This window comes from Tupaia chinensis, unplaced genomic scaffold, assembly GCF_000334495.1.
Source record: "Tupaia chinensis unplaced genomic scaffold, TupChi_1.0 Scaffold144267_1, whole genome shotgun sequence".
Classification (NCBI taxonomy): Eukaryota; Metazoa; Chordata; class Mammalia; order Scandentia; family Tupaiidae; genus Tupaia; species Tupaia belangeri.
This window is the reverse complement of record NW_006204125.1, coordinates 39,807-63,846: the sequence shown is the minus strand read 5'-3', so window position 1 is coordinate 63,846 and position 24,040 is coordinate 39,807. Positions and strand designations below refer to the sequence as shown.

The 24,040-nt window shown below is 37.9% G+C and overlaps 1 pseudogene; it reads left to right on the top strand.

Moving 5' to 3' along the window:
* Nucleotides 1-8,074: 8,074 nt before the first annotated feature.
* Nucleotides 8,075-19,171, top strand: LOC102478592 (40S ribosomal protein S6 pseudogene; annotated as a pseudogene).
* Nucleotides 19,172-24,040: the final 4,869 nt, after the last annotated feature.

The following is a 24,040-nucleotide window of genomic DNA, read 5'->3' as shown; positions in this document are numbered from 1 at the left end:
GACAGTGAGGGAGGAGAGTGGGAGATGGCAGAGGGTAAGAGATAGGGAATCAAGGATGGGGGGGAAAAAGCAAAACATACAGAAAACAAGAAATGGAAGATTATTTGCTGACAATAACATGTTTGTTGATGTGCTTGATTGAGACAATATACAGTGTACTCTGGATGGAAAATCTCATTTTGTATGCTGTAATAATGTAAGTGAATCAATGCAAATAAATAAATTGAAATAAAAAAATAGTCCATTACTTAACCAGCAAGAATAAATAAATAATTTAAAATGCTTCAGCTGTAATAAATAGGGACACATTTACTCGCACAAAGTAGAGCATAACCAAAATTTACAGACGAGTGTGAAGCATTTTATTATTTTTTCACATTGTCTCCATATCAAACAGTTTTTTTGTTGTTGTTTTTATTTTATACTTTTAAAATTTACATTTAATAACTATACACCCTTACAGCATTCAAAATGATTATTCCCAGAATAAATACAGTGCACATTAGTCAAGTCATAGATATTACCATCTACCTTATCACCAACAGTAAATTTTCATTTTGTTTTTGTTAAATGTTTTACTCCTGATCCCCTCCCTCTCACCTCTAATACCCACCTGCTCCTATACCATCTCTAGTATCTTCAGTTGCCTTCCCTGCTATTATACCTTCCAATCTTTCAGTTTCTGCTATAGCATACATTCTTTATATATTTTTTTCTTTTTTTAATTTAAATTTTTTTCTTTTTATTTCTATTTCTTTTATACACTCAATCATGCTACCCAGCGGACAAAGTGAATATTCCAATATGTGTACATTTCTCACCTGTCTAGTTCACCATACTAAAAAGTTATCTTTATATATTCAGCCAGGGTCATGCAATGTCTCTCTTTCATATTCTGGCTTCCTTCACTTAGCATTAAATATTCCATATTCATTTACTTTCTATCAAATGACAAGGTCTCATTGTTTTTATGGTCAAGTAGTACTCCATAGTGTATATGTACCACATCTCTTATTGTAAGGGAAATGCAAACCAAAACCACAATGAAACACCATTCAACTTTAGTCAATACAGCTAAGACTAGAAAAATACAGAATGATCAATGATGGTAAAAAACAAAACCCTCCTACACTGTTGGTGGAAATATCAATTAGCACCACTGTGGAGAACATTACAGAGGTTTCTCAGAAACTTACAAATACAATTTCTATGTGACCCAGTCACTCCACTCCAGGGTATTTAGCTTCATTTAATCTTTTTTTTTTAATTTTAATTTTGTCTTAATCATGGTAGAGGGTGAGAATGGAAATATATGAGAGAGAACGAGAGAGAGAAGAGCACCCTCCACAGGGTTTGTTCACACTGTGCTCCACTTTCTCCCAGTCCTCTATCCTGTTAGATCTAGACATTCACATGAGTGACCTGCATGTCTCAATCTCTTAGCCTGACTATGCTGGGTTCTTTCTTTTTAAAGAGATTTTAGCTATAGGTCTCATTTGCTTGCCACATAGAGACAGAGACAGTTAGAGAGAAAGTGAGAAATCACTGCCCCCAGGGAAGATGGCCATGCCACAATCCTTTCTCCATTCTCCTTCTGGGATCTAGGGCATCCAAGCACACGTGGCTGGTGTGATTTTCAAGCCATCATGTCCAGGACCTGAATGCGATCAGTCACATGAGAGTTCAGTGACATAACAGCTATGCCACCTGCTGGCCCTGTGTGGGTTCTTAAACCATGCTTGTTATATAAAACCTGGCTTCTTCTAAACAGTGTGTCACCATATGCCCATAAAGCCAGTCCTTGAGTTGTTACTTTTGAAGGTACCACCAGGTCATCTATAATAATGTTAGTCCTCTAAATATAGTTACAGATAGTGGAGAAAAGAAAATCTTAGAGCAGACAAAAGAAATTAAGTAGTTCAGTCAACATTAAATAGGCACAAGAAAGACATCTCTCCTAATATTTTACATTAAAAATGTCTATATTGTGTCATTCTGTGTATATCTCCTCTTCTAAATTTTTGCTTTATTTCTCCTCTGTTTTTTTTTTTTTTCCCTATGTAGATGTTCAACCCCTAAGTGTGTTGGAACGTGTGTTGGAACAAAAAAAAAAAAAAAAAGTCATTTCTTTTGTCCTTGGAGAAATTAGCTTTTGATCTCTTATTGTGTTTGATTGGTCTCAAGAGGATATAATAGAGGTTGAAATGTCCCCAAAAGTAAAGAAACTTTTTCTTCCTTAGATTTTCTCAGGGACACCTAAGCTTGTTAGATCTTCTTTTTTTCCCTCTTAGGTTCAATTAATTCCTCTCTCACCCTATTTCTTGGGCTAATTGTTTATATTTTTAACATAGAAATGGAAAAGTGATGCCCCAAATTTATATGTGTAGGAGATACTTATGAACTGGAATTTCTGGGTATCATTTCTACAGTCTTTTGGAGAAAGATACTTTGATATTAACAGCATGGCTTGTATTTCTTTCTTTCTAATCATGTGGCTGGAGTTGAGAAGAACATGGCACTCACATGTCTTCTGGACATCACATTGCACCACATGTGTATGTGTGTTCTGTGTGTGTTTGTGTGTGTATGTACACTTGCATGCCTTTAGGAGTGAGATCAGATTTCAGTGAAAGGAGACCTGGGATCAATATGTTTGAAAGATGACTATTAATAGATAAAAGATCTTCAAAATTTCAGCTTTTTCATAGTGAATATTATGAAAAACTATGCATATATTTCATTTTTTTTGTATCCAAAGAAACCCTACTTAATTCTGTTTTTCAATGACCTTTCAAAGTCTTCTCATAGAGGTCAACATTCAAGGCAACACATGTAAATACAAAGAATATGCATTTTGTTTTTGTTTTAATGAAAGTAGGACTGTGTAATAATGCTATTTTATCATTTGTTTCCTTCATTAATGGCATTAAAAATCTCCCATAAGATAACAACTCCAACTGTTTTGTAAAGTTGTTATAATTTACTATTCTCATGGTTGAATCATTAGGTTATATTCAGTTTTTGCTTTTACCAACATGGCTGCAGTTTGTCTTTTTCTGTATATTGTATATACACACAAAACCACCAAAATATCTGAAAGGAAATGTAGCAAAATGCTAACAATGATTTTCTCTATGTAATGAGATTATAGATGACATTGGAAAGTTATGTAACTTTTTATGATAAACATATTTTTGTGAATAAGAAAACAATAAAAGTTATGTTTTCCAAAAAAAAAAAAAAAAGGAGGGGGATGCATTTCAATTCACATGGAACCTTTGAAACCAACTTAATAAAGCATAAAGCAGGCCAGTAGGTGGCATAGTGGTTAAGGCACTGAATTCCCACATGGCCCACTGTGAGTGCATCCCAGATCCAGTGACTTGAAAAACATGTTGGGCACATATGTGTGGATTGCCAAAATCGCAAGAGAATGTGGAGGAAAAAGGATTGTGATGTGATCATCCCTCCTAGGGGGTGGTTTTTTCCTCTCTGTCTCTCTCTGTTTCTGTCTCTCCCTGTCTCTCTAATGAGTACCTCAACCATTATTCCACCTGCTGGCCCCAGTTTTTCTTTATACTCCCTGGAACCATTCGGCCTCTTTATTTTTCTTACATTTTTAAAATTTTTATTGACTTATAATTTGTACATATTTATAGAATAAAATGTGATTTTTCAGAATACAATGTGTGATGATTAAATCAGGGCAATTAGCATATTAATCACCTTGACTATTTCTTCATCTTTTTATATTTGCTTTTATTGACTTGTATTTTTTTCTCTGTTATTATTTTTAGCACTGTTCATTTATTGCATAGGCAGTGCCTGGACCTTGATTATCACTTGATTTAAATTCCTCAAATGTGTGAACGGATTTCTCTTTCAAGTTTTTGAATACATGACCTCTTGCCAAGTGCAGAGAGCAGGACATGACTTCTGAATCAGAGATGGCACAACGGGTTACAGATCCAACTACAAAATGCAGGAATGAGTGTCTTGACTATAGAATAGAAATAATAGGGACCAGCAGTTAGTGTAAGGGCTATGTCACTGGACTCCCACATAGTCGATCATGGTTCGCGTCCCAGACCCGGTGGCTTAAAACTCATACCAGGTGCATGTGTGTGTGCGCCCAAGATCCTGAGAGGACAATGGAGGAGAAGGGATTGTGGTGTGGCCATCCCCCCTGGGGGGTGATTTCTCACTTTCTGTCTCTCTGTCTCTCTCTGTCTGTCTGGTGAGTGCATGCACCCTATAGCAAAAACCTCTAAAATAAAAAGAATATAAATAATAGAATCTCTCCCACACAAGTAATGTGTGTTTGTATCATGTTCTCTTTCTCTTCTTTTAGAAGTTTGAACAACTATATTTATTACCACACTATTCATGATTGCTAAGACGTGGAACCAACCCAAATGTCCACAAACTGGTGAATGGATTGAAAAACTGTGGCATTCCACTCCATGGAATATTATTCAGCCATTAAAAAAAAGTTCCTAGAATTTGATAGAAAGTGGACTAATATGGAAGATATGTGCTGAGTGAAGCAAGGAAGTCAGGCTATGAAAAAGAGACATTGTATGTCTCCACTTAACATATACAGACTGTCTACAGCAGAGACTGAAAGACTGGAGGACATAAAAGCATTAAAAATTGTTTTGGACACTAGAGACAAAATGGAAGGAGAGTGTGGGATGAGAAGAGTGCAGGAATAGAAATTAGGGGGAAATAGAGAGATAAGATATTTGTGGGACACAGACATAATTTGTTATCTGTTAATGAGGGTATGTATAGTATTCTCAACTGGACTGAGATGTACATCATGCTGGGTAAAATCTCTTTACAATCTAAATGATATATAGTGATTAAATGTATAAATAATAATAATTTCAAAAAACAAAAAACATTAAAAACATTGTTTTCTTCTATAGAAGAAAATCAATAAATAAAATCTGATTATAAAAAACAGAAGTCACATCAATCCCATGGAGCCAAGAAATCATACACCAATTTCAAAATTCCTTCTTTTGAGATTTCCAAAGAAACCTGGACTGCCAACCTTCCTCTTTGGAATGTTCTTGTCCATGTACCTGATGACCATGCTTGGAAACCTGCTCATCATCCTGGCCACCGTCTCAGACTCCCACCTGCACACCCCCATGTACATCTTCCTCTCCAACCTGTCCTTCATAGACATCTGTTTCACTTCCACCATCATCCCAAAGATGCTGCTGAACATCAAGACACAGAGCAAGATCATCACCTATATAGGCTGCATCACTCAGGTGTACTTTTACTTGCTTTTACCAGTGCTGGACTACCTGCCTTTGACAGGTTTGTGGCCATCTGTCATTCCCTGCACTACATGGCCATCGTGAATCCCTAGATCTGTGGACTACTGGTTCTGGCTGGATCGTGGATCCACTCCTGGATCCTGAGTGCCCTATATTCTTTGTTACAAATCTTAACAGTGTCGCAGCTGTCCTACTGTACACTCCTGGAAATCTCCCACTTTTTCTGCAAACTTATACAAGTAGTCCACCTGGCCTGTTCTGACACTTTTCTTAATGACCTGATGGTGTATATTGCATCTGTGTTGCTGGTTGGTGTTCCCCTCGCTGATATTGTTTACTCTTACTGTAAGCACCGTTTCCTCCATATGAGCAATGTCATCAGCTCAGAAGAAGGATAAAGCATTTTCCACCTGTGCGTCTAACCTGCCCATTGTCTCCTTATTTTATTGTACAGACCTAGGTGTGTACCTTGGTTCTGCTGTGACCCATGAAACACACTCAAGTGCAGCAACCTCAGTGATGTATAGCATGATCACACCCATGCTGAACCCCTTCATCTACAGTCTGAGGAATTAAGACAAAATGGGGCTCTGAGAAGACTCATCACAGGGAAGCCATAAAGGGCCATTTTTAAATGTTCTTTTTTGAGAATTATTTTATTTTTAATATTATTTATTATTTTAACTTGACCAGAGAGAGAGACACACACACACAGAGAAAAAGGGAAAGTGAGATAGCAAGCCATCAGTTCCGAGACTCAAACTGTGGTTAGCCATGTGGGAGTCCAGTGCCTTAACCACCACACCCCCAGTTGTCCCCAAAAGGGTCATTTTTAAAGAAGTGTCTAAATCATGAGACTTTTTGCCTAGAGCCAGATATTAATTGACACAAAAATGAAGTTATTTGCTGTTGATAATGTAATAGTAACATCTTTGCTTTGATTGATATGCACTGTATTTGTTTTAGGAAAGGCAAGATTGTACACTGTAAACATGTATAGTGATTAAAGGTAAATAAAATTATAATAATACTAAAAAATTCTTTAATCAGATCATAGAAAAGGAGCTTTCCTCTCTGACCTTTCTATTTATTCCCTAAAACTTCAGTTTCTGTGATTTCAGCCATAGCCCCTTTCACTACATTTCTTCTCTCTCAGATATATATTCTTTTCCTTGGTTGTTTGTCTACTTTCCCAAAGCTATTCTCAACCTTGCATCAGAAACAATTTTGACATTCCCAGTAGTTTTATGTAATAGTGAATGATACTAGTTCTATCAAATAAACCAGCTTTGACATCTGAAGCCCTTCTTATAATTTTATTATAGAAGAAACTCTGTGACTACAGTGTTTTGCCTTTTGTTTAGCATTCCTTCTCCCCCCCCTTCCCTTTGTAAAGAGATTTTAGCTATAGGGCACATGTGCACACCAGAGACACAGAGAGACAGAAAACAAGAAATCACCCCTGAAGGCAGATTGCCATTCTACAATCTCTTCTCCATAGTCCTCTCAGGATTTTGGACATGCACATGAGCCAGGTGTGAGTTTAAATCAGCAGGTCTCAGACTCAGATTATGGTCAACTACATGGGAGTCCAGGAACATAATTATTATGCCACCTGTTGGCCTCTGTTGTTTCTTTCTACATCATTATCTTAACTGCTCTTCCTTTTTAAGTAGACTTTAGCATACAAATGGTTTATGTTTTTTTATGGGACATTATTCTCCTTTTATGTATAGTTTTCTTACTCAGCTCATTGTCCACAGTGCCTAGTATGTTCTGTGTTACCAACTAGTAACAGGTAAAATGTGAAGACTATGTGGAAAGACAAATCTGCATAAATCATTTGACCTAATACAATCTTAGAGTCAGAGATGATCTTAACTATGTAAAATTATGAGTTATACCTTAATATTTTCAAAGTATTTTCTGCAAAACACTTAATTTTGACCTGTATATCTACTCATGGAAATGTGCATTCTTCTTGCCCATGTGGAATGGGTTTATTCAGTGGAATGAGAAATTCGATGTCTGTTTTGTATTATTATTTATCTTTCTGCCTGAACAGATTCAATGATGCCTGAAAATATAATTTATGTTATTGCAAAACAAAACAAAACAAAACAAAACAAAACAAAACAGAAAAAAAAAACTCCCCTTTTAAAAACCTTGTCATAAACTTGGGAGTAGCAGATGGTGTAATGGTTACATAACTGGACTACCATGTAGTCAACCATAGATCAAGTCCCAGACCCAGCAACTTAAAACTCATGCTGGGCACATGTAGATGAGTGCCCCGAATCCTGAGAGAAGCATGGGGGAGAAGGGATTGGAGTATAGCCATACCCCTGGGGGGTGATTGCTCACTTTTTATCTCTCTCTGTCTCTCCAGTGAGCATATGCACTCTATAGCAAAAATTTCTCTAAAAACTTGTTTATTATTTATATTTAACCATTGTACACTTTTACAACATGCAATATAGTTTTCAAAGCTTTTGCAGTGCATAGCAATCAGGTCAAAGATATTACCATGTATATAATTTTCAACAGATAATTGCCTTTTTTTCATGGCGACTCGGAGGAGGTCAGCTGCTTCAAGATGAAGCTGAATATCTCCTTCCCAGCCATGGGCTGCCAGAAACTCATTGAAGAGGACGATGAACATAAACTTTGTACTTTTTATGAGAAGAATGGCCACAGAAGTTGCTGCTGACACTTTGGGTGAAGAATGGAAGGGTTATGTAGTCTGAATCAGTGTTGGAAACAACAAACAAGGTTTCCCCATGAAGCAGGGCATCTTGACCCACAGCCATGTCTGCCTGCTACTGAATAAGGGACATCCCTGTTACAGACCAAGGAGAACTGGAAAAAGAAAGCACAAATCTGTTTGGGGTTGCATTGTGGATGCCAATCTGAGTGTTCTCAACTTGGTTATTGTTAAAAAAGGAGAGAATGATATTACAGGACTGACTAATACTACCGTGCCTCATCGCCTGGGGCCTAAGAGAGCTGGCAGAATCCTAAAACTTTTCAGTCTCTCTAAAGAAGATGATGTCTGCCAATATGTTGTAAGAAAACCCTTAAATAAAGAAGATAAGAAATCTTGGACCAAAGCACCTAAGATTCAGCGTCTTGTGACTCCTCGTGTCCTGCAACACAAACGCTGGTGTATTGCTCTCAAGAAACAATGTACTAAGAAAAATAAGGAAGAGGCAGCAGAATATACTGAACTTTTGGCCAAAAGAATGAAGGAGGCAAAAACAAAAAAAAAGCCAGGAGCAAATTGTGAAGAGATGCAGACTGTCCTCTCTGAGAGCTTCTACTTCTAAGTCTGAACCCAGTCAAAAATAAGATTTTTTATGAAAAAGAAAGAAATAAGATCAGATCTCAAAAAAAAAAAACAGATAATTTATATTTTTGTATTTGTTAAATGTTTGTTTTGTTTGTTTGTTTTACCCTGAATCCCTCTCTCCCACTCTGTACTATCCAATCTCTCCCATATAGTTTCTGGAATCTGCTCTTGCCTTCCCTGCTATTATACTTTTTAATATTTCAATTTCTTCCATCAATATAGACATTCAGTATATGTTTCATAGGGGAAAACAATGTTTGTCTTTCATAGTCTGGCTTGCTTTATGTAGCATTACGTTTTTATGTCCATCCACTTTGTATCATATGATAGGGTCTCTTTTTTATGGCTGAGTAGTATTCCATAATGCATATGTGCCATATTTTTTCTTTCCAGTGATCCATTCTTGGGCATTTAGGTTAATTCCTTGTCTTAACAATTGTAAATACTGCAATAAACCTGGATATGCAAGTGTCTTTCTGTTTTCCTGTTCTTTGAGTAAATACCCAGGAGCTGTATTAATACATCTTTGCTTTTATGTATAGATCATGTTTTCATTACTATAGTTTTGCAATATAATTTAAAATCAGGAAATGTAATGCCTACAATTATGATTTTTATTTCTTGGTATTGCTTTGGCTATTCAAGGTGTGTGGTGTGTGTGTGTGTGTGTGTGTGTGTGTGTGTGTGTGTATCTGACTATATATTGTAACAGTTTGACAAACTTTTGGCTCTACCTAGTGGCACAGTCAGTAGCAAACTGAACCATGATGCTGGAAGCCACATAATTGACTACAAATTTGGAGCCTTGGTCAACCTGAAACACACTGGGTGCATGTGTATATGGCCAAGATTCCAAGGAGCTGCAAAGCTTTGGAAAGGAGATTAATGTAACAAGACCCTGTTGAGGGTGCTTCTTTCTCTTATACAGTGACATGTGCTATCATAAAGAAACTATGTGTTTTTTTTTTTAAGATTTGTTTTATTCCTATTTCTGTAGAGAATGTGATTGAAATGTGAGAGGATTATATTATATCTTTGTACAAGGGATCTTCAATAGTTCATAGAAAATGTGTACTATGAAAAAACTACACGTGTGTTTCAGTACTTTTTGCACCAAGCTGAACTAATACTTTGTTCTCATTTTCGACAAACTAGTGTTTGTGTGTTTGTGGTGCACACACGTGTGTGTGTGTGTGTGTGTGTGCCATAGGGTGAGCTGACCAGAGAGAGAAAGAGAGAGAGAAAGTGAGAAATCACCTCCCAGGGAACTTGACCTTATTACAATACCTTCTCTTTCATTCTTTTCTTGAGATTTTGGGCATAAATGCACAGATGCTCTGCATGATTTTGAAGCCACCAGGTCCAGGATTCAAACCATGGTCAGCTATGTGAGATCCAGTGCCTTAGACAAAACCTGCTGGCCCTTCCAAACTTTTTGAAACCCCTTTGCATATGGATATTTTAAAAAACTGGAAAAAAATGTTAACAATAGAGAAATGAATTTTAAAAATGCAATATATCCATGTAAGGAAATACTAATCAATGATAAAAAGGAAAAAGCAAAATGATACACAAAACAGCATGAATGGCTTTCAAAATAACTGGGTTGCGAGCCTGCATGTGGTGTGCTAGTTAAGGTGCTGGATTTTCCCATGGCTGACCATGATTTCAGTCCCAATCCAAGAGGCTTGAAAATCACACTGGGCAAATGTGCATACATTCCCAAAATCTCAAGAGGGGAATAGAGTAGAAGAGTTTGTAGTATGGTCATCACCTCTTGGGGGAGATTTCTCTCTCTTTCTCCATGCCCTGTGGCCAAAACCAAAACCAAACAAAAAACTTAAAAGAAAAATAAGTAACTGGATTGAGTGAAGGAAGCCAGATAAAAAGAGAAAAAAAGGGGTGTGGTGGTATCCACCCTATGGGAAAAAAAGAAAAGAAAAAAAAAAGAATACATACTGCATGATTCCTTTTACAGGTTGAAGTTTTGTAGAACTGAAAGGCTATTGAATTTTTATATGTATTTATTATTTTATTTGATTATTCTTGTTTTTTTTTAAATTTGATCACTATACATCATTTGGCCTGCAAAGAGAATTTACTCAACATGAAATATACCTCAGACCAGTCCAGTTGAGAATACTATACACATTATCATCAATAGGCAATAAACCATTTCTGTGTTCCACAAATTTCTTGCCTCTCTATTTTTTCCTCCCTGATTTCCTTCCCTATACACTTCCTTCTCCCACTCTCCCTCCACACTCTCTCCAGTGTCCATAACTATTTTCACAGTTTTTATGTCCTCCAATATTTTAATCTCTACCATGGAGTGCAGACAGTAAGTATATATTAAGTGGAGACATATATTATCTCTCTTTCATAGCCTGGCTTTCTTTATTCATCAATAAATCTTCCATATTTGACCACTTTATATCAAATGCCAGGGTCTTTTTTTTTTCTTGGCTGAATAATATGCCATTGAGTATGTGTGCCACACTTTTTCAATCCATTCATGGGTTCATGGAGATTTAGGTTGGTTTCAAGTCTTAACAATCATGAATAATACTGCAATAAATATTGATGTGCAAATGCTTTTCTGACTGATCATTTTCCTTTCCTTGGGGTAGATAACCAGGATTGGGATAGCTGGGTCATATGGTAATTCTATTTGTAGGTCTTTGAAGAATCTCCACATTGTTTTCCACAATGGCTGAACCAATTTACATTCCCACCAAGTGTAGGAAAGTTCCTCTTTCACTACAACCCACCAACACTTTCCATTTTTTTGTATTTTTGATCTTTGCCATTCTGACAGGTGTTAGGGGGTATTTCACTGGCTTTTAATCTCCATCTCTCTTACAATGAGGGATGTTGATTGCATCTTCCTATTCTTTTTGGCTGTTAATATGTCTTCCTTAGAGAGTTTTTTTGTTCATCTTATTATCCCCTCTTTTAATTTGGTTAATCTTTTTTGGGAGGCAGTAATTCTCTAGAGTTCCCTGTGTATTCTGGTTGTCAGTCCCTTATCTGAGGCATAGATTACAGAAATATTCTCCTATCCCGAAGGTTGTTGATTCACACTAATTACTGTGTCCTTTGCTTCTTAATCTGAAATAATCCAATTTATCTATTTTAGGGATTATTACCTGTGCTTTGGGAATCTTACTTAAGAAGTCTTTGCCTACCCCAATGTCTCCCAGAGTTTCCCCAGTGTTTTCCATCAGTAGTTTTATAGTTTGAGATCTTAGGTTCAAATCTTTGATCCATTTTGAGTTGATTTTTGTTAATGGTGAAAGATGGGGATTCAGTTTCATCTTTCTTCAGGTGGATACTCAAAATTTCCAGCACCACTTTCTAAAGAGATTTCCTTTCCCCTATTGATTGACTGGTAACCTTTGTGAAAATCAGTTAGCTGTAAGCTTTGGGGTTTATTTCTGGGGCCTCTATTCTGTTCTGTTGGTTGACCTGTCTGTTTTTGTGGCAATACCATGCTGTTTTGATTATCACAGTTTGGGGGTCAGGGAGAGGGATGCTGCCCACTCCACTCTTCTTGCACAGAATTGCTTTGGCAATGCAAGGTCTTTTGTGTTTCCAGACAAATTTTATAATTGTCTTTCTTAGATATGTGAAGAATGTTTCTGACAATTTGATTGTAATTTCATTAAATATGTGGATTAATTAGGGTAGAATTCCCAAAGGATTCCTTTTTCACATCTACCTCAGTGAACTTGTTGTTCATATATAGAAATGCTGTAGATTTTTGGATGTTGATTTTGTATACTGCCACTTTATTGCATTTATTATTCATTTACTACTTTAAGAAGGGTTTTTTTTGTGGAGACGTTTGGGTCTTCTAAGTATACCATCATGTCATCTACAAATAAAGATATTTTCAATTCTTCTTTGCCTATTTGAATGCTTTTTATATTATTCTCTTTTCTGATTACATTGGCTAAGAATTTCATCACTATATTACAAAGTAGTGAAGAAAGTGAGCAGCTTTGTCTAGTACCAGTTTTTAGTGAACAAATCTTTTAGTTTTGCCCATTCAGTATAATGTTAGCTATAGGTTTTACATATATGACTCTTATTTTGTTGAGAAATGACCCTTTTATACCAATCTTGCTGAGAATCTTGATCATGAAAGGATGTTGTATTTTATCAAAAGCTTTCTCTGCATCAGTTGAAGTGATCATACAGTTTTTATCTTTCTTTCTGTTAATATGCTGCATTATATTTATGGTCTTGCATATGTTGAACCACCCTTGCATCCCTGTAAATAAAGGCTACCTGATCATGATGAATAACCATTTTTGTATGTTGTTGGATACAATTTGCAAGTATATTGTTGAGAATTTTTGCATCTATATTCATCAGAGATATTGATTTGTAGTTTTCCTTCTTTGCCATATCCTTATCTGTTTTGTGAATGAGGATGATGGAGCCTTCATAAAGTGAATCTGGAAGGTTTCTTTCCTTTTGGATCTTTAGAAATAATTAGAGTAGGATAGGGATTAACTCTGCCTTGAAAGTTTTTTTAGAAATCAGATGTGAAGCCATCTGGACTTGGGCTTTCCTTTCTTGGGAGGTTATTTATTATTGATTCAATCTCATGGCTTATTGTGTCTTCTGTTGGTGATGAGGAATTGATGCTTTCTTTTGAGGGAGAGACATTTTGTTGGTTGTTCATATTTCTTGTGCCTCTGCAATTGTTTCTAGTTGTCTGGTGATCTATATGTTCCTTTCTAAATTATTCAAAGTATCTCAGTGTTTAAAGGTGTGCAGGAGTAGAAAAATGGCCATATCTCTTCTGCTCTGCCTCCCTGTTGCTCACCAGCACCCTTCACTGTTATCATTGGTCCTGGGTGACCCAAAGTCCTCCCTGTTTCTAAATAACAGATTCACCTGAAAACAAGCTGCTGAGGTTCAACTCAGGAGCACTGAAAAGATCACATTGTGTGGTATCCAAAACACCACCATCCTGAGAGTTCAAAGGTGAATGGAGGCTTGGATGAGCCATAGGTCCCAGCCATTAGGCCCTGCAGCCACAGGTAGCCTAGCATCAGGCAAGGCTGTGCACTTGAACTAGTATCCAGATGGGTTGGGGAGGCGTGCAAGTTCATCTTAAAGTCCCAAGACACAAAACTGAAGTACAAAAGCAATTGGTGGGGGAATGAGCCATGGGTCTTGGTCATTAGGCCCTGCAGCCTCAGGAAGACTAGGGTCTGGAAAGGCCCTTCACTTGAATCAGTGTTCAAATGGGACAGGGAGGGGCATAAGTTTGTCTTAAAGTCCCAAGACACAAACCTGAAGTCCAAAGGTGAGTGGGGGTTGATGAACCACTGGTCCTGGCTATTAGGTCCTACAGTCACAGGCAGCCTGGATTCAGGCAAGGCCATTCATTTGAACCATTGTCCAGATAGGGCAGGGAGGGGAGCTTGCCCTTATTATTTTCATCATCTTTTGGGATACTAATTAGCTAGATGTTTTGGTGCTTGATGGTATCTGATATTTCTCATATTCTATCCTCATTTTTCTTGGTTGTTTTTGCAGTCTTTTTGATACTTTTTTCTAGGTCAGAGGTTTTATCTTCTACATTCAAGATTCGATCTTCTGTGAGATCTAACCTGTTTTTAATATGTTCAAGGGAGGTTTTAATTTTCTTTTTTTTGGGGGGGGAGAGATTTTCACTGTAGGGCGCATGCGCTCGCCAGACAGACAGAGACATAGAGACAGAAAGCAAGAAATCACCCCCCAGGGGGGATGGTCACGCCGCAATCCCTTCTCCTCCATTCTCCTCTCGGGATCTTGGGCACGCATGCACACACGCCCGGCGTGAGTTTTAAGCCACCGGGTCCGGGACACAAACCGCGGTCAACTACGTGGGAGTCCAGCGACATAGCCATTACGCTAACTGCTGGTTCCCTTAATTTTCTTTATCATAGTCTTTAACAATTCTGCTTGATTCTTTTTTGTAGTGTCTATTTGTTCTTTCAAATCATGGAAAGACTTCCTGATCTCCTGGAGCTCACCTCTTTTCTCTTTCATCTCATTTAGTTTTGTCACTATACATATTCTGAATTGTTTACCTGACATTTCAAGGAGTCTATTGTGTTGTCTGTGGATGATGAGGAATTAATGTTTTCCCTTGTGAAAGAGATATTTTGTTGGTTGCTCATATTTCTTGAGCCTCTACAATGATTTCTAGTTATCTGGGCTTTTATATGTTCCTTTCTCAAATACTTTGAGTTAATTCTGAGCATTCAAAGGCATGTGGGAGTAAGTGATTGGCAATCTCTCTGCTGTTCTACCTCCTTGATGCTCACCAGCAACCTGCACTGTTGTTGCTGGTCTTGGATGATTCAAAGTCTTCCTCACATGGCATGGGCCTCCCTGGAATGGATGTCTGGATGGGGTGGGAAAGGTTAAAAGGTCTTCCTTCTCCTTTGAGAAGGAACACACCTGAGAGTTCAAAGGTGAGTTTGGGAGGGGATGAACCATGAGACTTTTCTGCACAGCCTCCAGCTATAAGTGACCTGCTGTATGGTAAGGCCCTCCCCTGGAATGGATATCTAGAGGAACAGGGAGGGGAAAAAGATCTTCTCAAAGTCCCAGGCAACACACCAGAGAATTCAGAAGTGAGCAGGGGAGGGTATGAACCATGAGTCTCTACGCCACCACTTTCAGCTGCAAGTGGCCTAATGTATGTTATGGCCCTCCACAAGAGAGGATGTCTGGATGGGGTGGGGAGGGGCAAAAGGTCCTCTCAAAATTAAAAGCAACACACCTGAAAATTCATGAGTGAGTTGTGGTGGAGATGAACCATGGGTCTCTTCCAATAAACCTCCAGCCGCAAGCAGCCCACATTATGGCAAGGCCCTCCACTGGAGCGGATGTCCAGATTGGGCAGAGAGAGAAAAAAGGTCTTCTCAAAGTCCCAAACAACACACCTGAGAGTTCAAAGGTGGGCAGAGGAGGGGTGCACCATAAGTCTCTTGTGCATAGCCTTCAGCTACAAGAGGTCTGCTGTATGTCTAGGCCCTTGGTTGTATCAAATGCCCCAATGCTGTATTGATTAACTTAAATAACAGTAGTGATTTCTGACTCCTTCTTAGAAATTGTCATACTGTATCGGTCAGCTGGTGGCATGGTTGTTAGGTTGCTGAACACTCCCACATGGCTGGCCGCAGTTTGAGTCCTGGGCCTGGTGACTTGTTTTCTCTCTCTCTCTCTCTCTCTCTCTCTCTCTCTCTCTCTCGTCAAATTAAAATTAAAAGTAAGTAAATCAAATAATCTTCAAAAAAGTTGTCAAATTATATATGTACATTTAATTAAATTTATAAAGTAATTAAGATTTTTAAATATACTAACATATACATAGTGAGAGAAAATAATTTAATGGTTACCTAAAGAATATGTCAAGTGATGAAAAAATAAAACCTACATGACAGCTCATTTGTCATACAAGCATTAAAGTAATAATTGTTTTGGTAGAAAAACATCATGAAACTATAGCAACAATGATTTTTTTAAAATAATTTTCCCATGGGCTGTAGGCACTTGCTGGAGACAGAGATAGAGAAAGGGGATGTGAGAAATCACCCCACAGGAGAAATGGTAATTCCACAATCCCTTCTCCTTCATTCTCTTCTCAGGATTTTGGACAAACATGCACATGTTTCCAGTATGATTTTCAAACCTCCAGGTCCAGAACATGAACCACAGTCAGCCATGGGGGAGTCCAGTGCCTTAAACACCATGCTACCTGCTGGTCCTGCAACTGTGATTTTTTTTTTTTAATCAAAGGAACACTATTCTCTTTTGATGGAGAGAATGACAGCAATTTCCTGGAGGTACCAGTGGGTACGTTCCTATTACAACTCAATACTTTGGAAATTCAAGAAGCCTAGTCAAGATGGGTTCCTCAGTCTTAGATTTGGCTAAAACTGTCTCAAGATTGAATAAAGTATTACAAATTTAGACTTCTGGAATGGAGAGTTAATGTTGAAGGAGTAATAAGGACTGAATTCAGTTGATTTTTTGAAATCTTGTCTCTTGAGAACAAAGAACTGGAGAAAAAAGTTAACTTCCTGCTCAGAGCAATGTCTCGTAGGGAATGTACTCAGGGATTGGAGTAAGGGGAAAATGTGCTTAATGAACTGAGATACAGAGCTATAATTATCTCCTACAAGGCTGTCCCTTAGCATTTGCAAACTTGGGTTGGACAGAACATGGTTGTTTCTTTCAGTATCCTAAGTCTGTCTCAAGAACTGATGCTTCACTCCTTCTGTTTTCTTGAGAGACAGAGCTTCAGTTTCCACTGACAACCTTCCAGGAAGAAAGCCATAATTTCACACAGAGACTTTCCTCTCAGATATCCTGTTCAGGTTGAAGAAAGAGTCCAGTGAAATGACAGTAAAGAAAGATAAAAGGTAATGCACTTATAATAGAACTAAAAAGAGGATAATAGGCCAAGGGTTGACCAGAGAGTCTAACAGACAGCTGAAAAACTGAAATCATGAAGAGTTATTTTGACAGATGAAATAGTGGGGAAATGCCACAGCCCACAACACAGAAGAAAACATAGGGAAGATACATGTTTTGAAAATCAACACTATAACTCATAAATATGTATAATTACTGTATTTAAGTTATAAATTATGATAAAATTATTTTTAAATTCTGTAACTTTTGCTTTATAAAAATTAAAATTAAAAAAGAAAACTAACACAAATCAATGACAGCTTCTAAACTTTTCACTGGGCTAATGGTTGTGAATGGAGATTCATATGGTTTTCTTAAACTGTAACTGAGTTTGAGTATATATATATTTGATCAAGATATCGATTTGTCTGTGTTTATTTTATGCTGATTTTTATACAGTTATCAAAATTTCAAATGATTTTAACTGATTATTATTTTTGGAATTGACTTTTGGTAGATTTTTTTGGCAATAAAGTTTTGCACTTTAGTTAAATTTATGTCTATCTTTTTAAAATTACTATTATTTTAAGGTTTTTGTCAAAGGGCATGTGCACTCTCCAGAGAGAGACAAAGAGAGACAGAGAGCGGAAGTGAGAAATCACCCCCCAGAGAGGATGGCCACACTGCAATCTCTTCTCCTCCATCCTCCTCTTGGGATTTTGTGCACTCACACTCACATGACCAATGTGATTTTCAAGCCTCCATGTCTGAGACTTGAACTGCAGTTGACCATGTGGGAATCCAGCTGCCTTAACCAACATGCCACCTGTTAGCCCTCCATCTGCTAGTCATCCATTTGTCTTTCAGTGTAGTTCACTTGTCTAGAAAGTGCCTAGAACATGGTCAACATTCAATGTATATATCTAAAATGCATGAAATAATATCTTATGATGATTATTGAATACACCACCTTTTGAGGATAGCTTGAGTGTCAGAAAGGAATTCCTAATCAAAGATAGCACAAGAATTACCTGAAGGGAAGTAGATCTACACAAAACTCAGAAACTAGTGTCTTGACTGTGGAATGTAAGTGATAGCATCTGGCTTACGAGTAAAACATGCTTATGTCATGTTCTCTGTCTTTTTTTAAATAGTTACTTCAACCACATGGAACCAGGAAATGGTACACAAATTGCAGAATTTCTTCTTGGGGGGATTTTCAGAAGAACCAGAATTGCAACCTCTCCTCTTTGGGCTCTTCCTATCTATGTACCTGATCACCATGATCGGAAACCTGCTCATCATTCTGGCCATCATCTCAGACTCCCACCTGCACACCCCCATGTACTTCCTTCTTCCTCTCCATCCTGTCCTTTTATGACATTTGTCTCACCTCCACCACAGTCCCAAAGTTGCTGGTGAATATCCAGACACAGAGCAAGGTCATCACCTCTGCAGGTTACATCACCTAGATCTTCTTTTTCCTATTCTTTGCAGGGCTGGATGACTTCCTTCTGACTGTGATGGCCTATGACCGGTATGTGACCATCTGTCTCCCCTGCACTACACGGTCAGCATGCACCCAAGGATGTGTGCATTTCTGGTTCTGTTGTCCTGGGTCATGAGTGTCTTGAATTCACTATCGAATACTTTAATGGCACTACGGCTGTCCTTCTGTACACACATGGAAATCCCTCATTTTTTCTGTAAACTTAATCAGCTGATCCACCTTGCCTGCTCTGACACTTTTATTAATGACATAGTGATGTATTTTGCAGCTGGGTGCTGGCTGGTGGTCACTTTTTTTGGGATCATTTATTCTTACTCTAAGATAGTTTCCTCCATGCATGTAATCTCATCAGCTCAGGGGAAGTGTAAAGCATTTTCCACTTGTGCTCCTCACCTCTCAGTTGTCTTCTTATTTTATTGTACAATTGTAGGTGTGTACCTTAGTGCTGCCACTACTGGTAGCTCACACTCAAGTGCAGCTGCCTCGGTGATGTACACTGTGGTCACTCCCATGCTGAACTCCTTCATCTACAGTATGAGGAATAAAGATATAAAGAGGGTTTTGAAAAGATACTTGGGAGGGAGGCTATAAGGACTAATTTTCAAGGAGAGCCAGTGAATGCAGGACCTTAAACCTCAAAGAAATATATAATGATTGTTTAATCATAGCATAATGATAATGTTCTCAAACATTTTCTTCTTCGTTTTTAATTCTACTTTTTTTTGCATTTGATCACTGTATATCATTAGAGCATAGCAAATAAATTTACCCATAATTAATACACTGTATATTAGCCCAATCAAAGATACTACCATGCATGTTATCAACAGATAATTTTCTATTTTTGTATTCCTTTAATGTTCTGCTTCCTTCTCCTTCCCCTTGATTCCCTCTTTCTTATCATCCCCTTTTTTGTCAGCATCCTCCCACATTGTCTCTAGTATCCAGAATTGTTCTCCATGTCTTTGTACTTCCAATCTTTCAGTTTCTGCCATAAAGTGCAGACATTGGGTATATACTGAGTGGGGACATAGAATGTCTCTCTTTCATGGTCTGGCTTGTTTCACTTAGCATTAAACCTTCCATATGTGTCCACTTTCTGTCAAATGATAGGGTCTCATTTTTTAATGGCTAATTAGTATATATGCCAAGGTGTATATATGTCACCCTTTTTCAATCCATGCATCTATTCATGGACACTTGGGTTGGTTGCATGTCTTATCAATTTTGAATAATGTCACAGTAATGCATGTGTTTAAGCTTTTGAAGGAAGTTTTTGAGCTCTATCATGGTTTCTTCTAAACCTGTCACAGAATTTTCCTGAAAGTTCTTTGTTTCTTGAGTAGTTTCCTTCTCTCTTGCTCCTTGGTCAGCTATGCATTCCATTTCCAGTGCCAACAGCTTCTTGTCAGTCAGTTCCTCAGAAACCACATCTAGGAGCTCCTCAATATTATCCTCATCCACACCCAAGTTAAAGTAATTTGTCACCTCAACCATAGCCTCATTTTTAAAAAAAAATTTTGGAAAGATTTTTGCTATAGGGCATATGAGTGCATCAGAGAGAGACATAAAGAAAAAGTATGTGAAATCACCGCTCTCCCTGGGAAGATGGCCATATCACAATCTCTTCTCCATCCAGTCTCTTCTCAGGATTTTGGGGACCAATTTCAGGCTGTCAAATCCAAGACTCGAACTGTGGTTGGCCATGTGGGAGCCCAGTACCTTAACCCTATGCTACCTGGTAGACTCTACTTTTTATTTATTTATTTGTTTTATTTATTTGTTTTATTTATTTATTTATTTATTTATTTATTTATTTATTTATTTATTTTTGTCATATAGTGCATGCAACCACCAGAGAAAGACAGAGAGAGAGAGAAAATGAGAAATCATTCTTCTCCTCCCCAGCAAGGGGAATGATCATGTTGCAATCCCTTCTCCTTCATTCTCCTCTTGGGATTTTGGGCATGCCTGCACATGCATGGTGTCTTTTTTCAAGCTACCAGTTCTGGGACTCAAACCATGTCAGTTAGTTTGGAGTCCAACACCTTAACCACCTGCTGCCCCTCCAAGTCATAGGGTTTTCAACCTGGTACTTACATTTATTGGAAACTGTTGGGAGTACTTCTATGAAGTAAAAGAGATGATATTTCACAAAAAATGGAGAGAGACAAAGCAATTTGAAAATGGAGGGAAAACTGAGGCATAACATCTATTGTGAATGTCCCAAACTTGGGGCTTGAGGATACATGGGAGCCACTGAAGACTCCAAGGTAATCAAGAGGGACAGTGTTTTATGATTTACAAGGATTCATGCCAGTTTGCTTTTCCTTTCCAGTGTGCACACCTGGAAGCCACACATTCCCATGAGTCTGGTTGCTGTGGCCAGGGCTGGATTACTATATAAAGATCCTGATGAGTTGAACTAATTTGTGGTGTGGTGGTTCAGGTGATTGGATCCCACATGGCCAACTGCACAATTCAATTCCTGAACTGGATAGCTTGAGGGACATGCTAGGAGTGTGTGCATGCATGCCCCAAGTCCTAAGAAGAGGAAGCTATGGAGAAGAGATTGTGGCATGATCATTCTTCATGTAGCTTGTGGGGACTTTCTCTTTTTTTCTGTCTCTCTGTATCTTTCTGGTAAATATACTCACTCTCCTGGCAGCCAGGTTTCCTTATTTATACATAACAATTTTTTAAAAAATATGAAATGTATTTTAATTTTTTTCACAATTTATCACTGTGTATCATTACAGCACACCAAATTAATTTTCACATCATGAATACACTGTATATTGGCTCAGTCGAAGATACAAACATACACATTATTATCAGATTTCCTTCCACTTGGAGTCTGTTAAATGTTTTCCTTCTTTTTTTACCCTTGATTCCCTCCCTCTCACCCTCCACAATCCCACCTTCTTCCCAAACTGTCTCCAGCATCACCATTTCTCTCCATGCTTTTGTATCTTCCAATCTTTAAAATTCTACCATAGAGTGCAGACATTTGGTATATATTGAATGGACATACAATGTCTCTCTTTCATAGTCTGTCTTGCTTTTATTACCGTTATTATTAACTGGTCATCATGTGGTGAAATAGATGTATTCCTCTAGCCCAAGAGAAAGTTTGTACCTTTTCTTTTTTTATTAGATTTTTGCCATATGGCACCTATGTTTGCCAGAGAAAGACAGATGCAGAGAGAGAGAAAACAAGAAACCACACACCAGGAGAGATGGCCATGCCACACTCCCTTCTCCTTTCTCCTCTCAAGACCCTAAGCATGCATACACATGTGCCTGATGTGTCTTTTCAAGAAGCCAGGTCCAGGACTCGAACCACAGAGTTGGCCATGTGAGATTCAGCACCTCAACCACCATGTCAGTTGCTGGGCCAAAACCTTGTACTTTTAATCAAAATCTTCCCCTCTCTCATTTTTACTCTGTGTACCCTAGCCCCTGGTAACTACCTGGCTACTCTGTTTATATGAGATCACCTTATTTAGTTTCCACTCAAAAGTGAGATTATATGGCGTTTATCTTTCTGTGTCTAGTTTATTTCACTTAGCATGATGTAATGCAATTGGATTCAAATGGGAAAGATCCTGGGTTCAAGCCCCCAGATTTCCCTGAGTACACTGGCCATCTACATATTCCCATTAACCAAGCCAGTGGAGATTGTGGATGGATCATACTTGAGAACCCTGTTAGAATGCCTTTTTTCCTCTCTCTCTCTCTCTCTCATGAAATAAATAAGTTTTGAAAATAAGGATGGCTCAAAGATTTTCACAAACTGAATATTCTGTAAGTATCCAGAACTCAGACTGACTTCCCTGAGGGACACTGGTATAGACAAAAATGACATTTGTCCTGCTGATTCCCTGTCCCCAAGACTAGGTTATAAATCAAGTGACCCAGTTTTTATTATTTCTCTTGGAATTCTTCTGCCAATCTCCAAGTCACTTATCCTCCCTCTGAGTTCAAGTTTTATCCAAAACCTTATCTAAAGACTGCAGTTTGAGTCTGGGATATTGGTGACCTGGAAAACATGTCAGACAAATGTGCATGTGGGTGCAAAATTCTAAGAGAAAAATAGAGGAAAAGGGATTTCACTGTAGCCATCCATCTTGGAGATAGGTTCTCACATTTATCCTGACCCCTGACTCTCTCTCTAGCAAGTATACACACTGTCTAGAAAAATTAATCAATTAATTTTTATTTTATAAAAGGAATAGAGGTTTATTCAGCTCATGGTTAGAAACCCAAGGTCCAGGAACCATTTTCTGGTGAGGCTACAACATGGTGGTAGGCATAAGTGATTGTCCATAAGTTTCTCCTTATTCTCTTTTCCATCCATATGGTCTTGGCCTGCCTCATCCCCTCTCCTTGTAGACACAACAAAATTCTGTCACAAGAGTGCCACCCTAGTGACTTTATCTCACCCAATGCACCACTTTGGAAAAGAAACCATGAGGGGGTTAAATTTTCACTTAACATCTTAACAATACAATAAAGTCCCAACACATGAACCTTTGAAAGATGGGCACTCATCCTTCACCAAGACCAATTCCAAAATGTGAACTGTGAGGGGAAAAACCATTATCTAGATGATACCAAGCAGTTAAGGTCTCAATACAGGAAATAAAATTCTGTGTTAAGGATGATGTGTGCGATAATATCTTTTTTATTTATTTATTTTTTTGAGAAGCGATAATTTTTTTTTTATTTTTTTTTTTTTTTGAGAAGCCTTTTTTTTTTTTTTGCTATAGGGCACGTGTGCTGACCAGACAGAGAGAGACAGAGAGACTTCTCCTCTCGGGATCTTGGGCATGCACGCACACGTGCCTGGCGTGAGTTTTTAAGCCACTGGGTCCGTGACCACGGTTGACTACATGGTAGTCCAGCGACATAGCCATTACGTTAACTGCTGTTCCCTGTGATAATATCTTTGACTAGACTAATGTGTACTGTATTCATTCTGGGAGGGTTCCTTTTGTATGCTACAAGATACATAGTAATGAAATTTAAATTTAAAAAATAAATAAATAAATTTAAAATATTTTAAAAGAAAATAATTATGGAAGCACAAGTAAAAATTTATAGTCTCAGTTGTCTTCATACTAAAAAGTTATCTAAATGCCCTTATTTGCCAAGTGTAGTATTTTCCATAAAAATAGTACAACTGTAGGGGCTGGTAAATGGCAGGGTGGTTAAGGTGCAGAATTCCCACACAGCCAACCATGGTTCAAGTCGTGGACCTGGAGACCTGCTTTCTTTTTTTTTAATTTAATTTAATTTATTTCTTTTTTTGTATAAACATTTAATCACATTGTTTAGCTTACAATGTGAGCATTTCAATATGTGAACATTACTCCACAGTCCCGTTGATCAAAATATCTTCAACCAAGGGACCAGCATTTAGCGTAATGGCTATGTCACTGGACTCTCACATAGTCG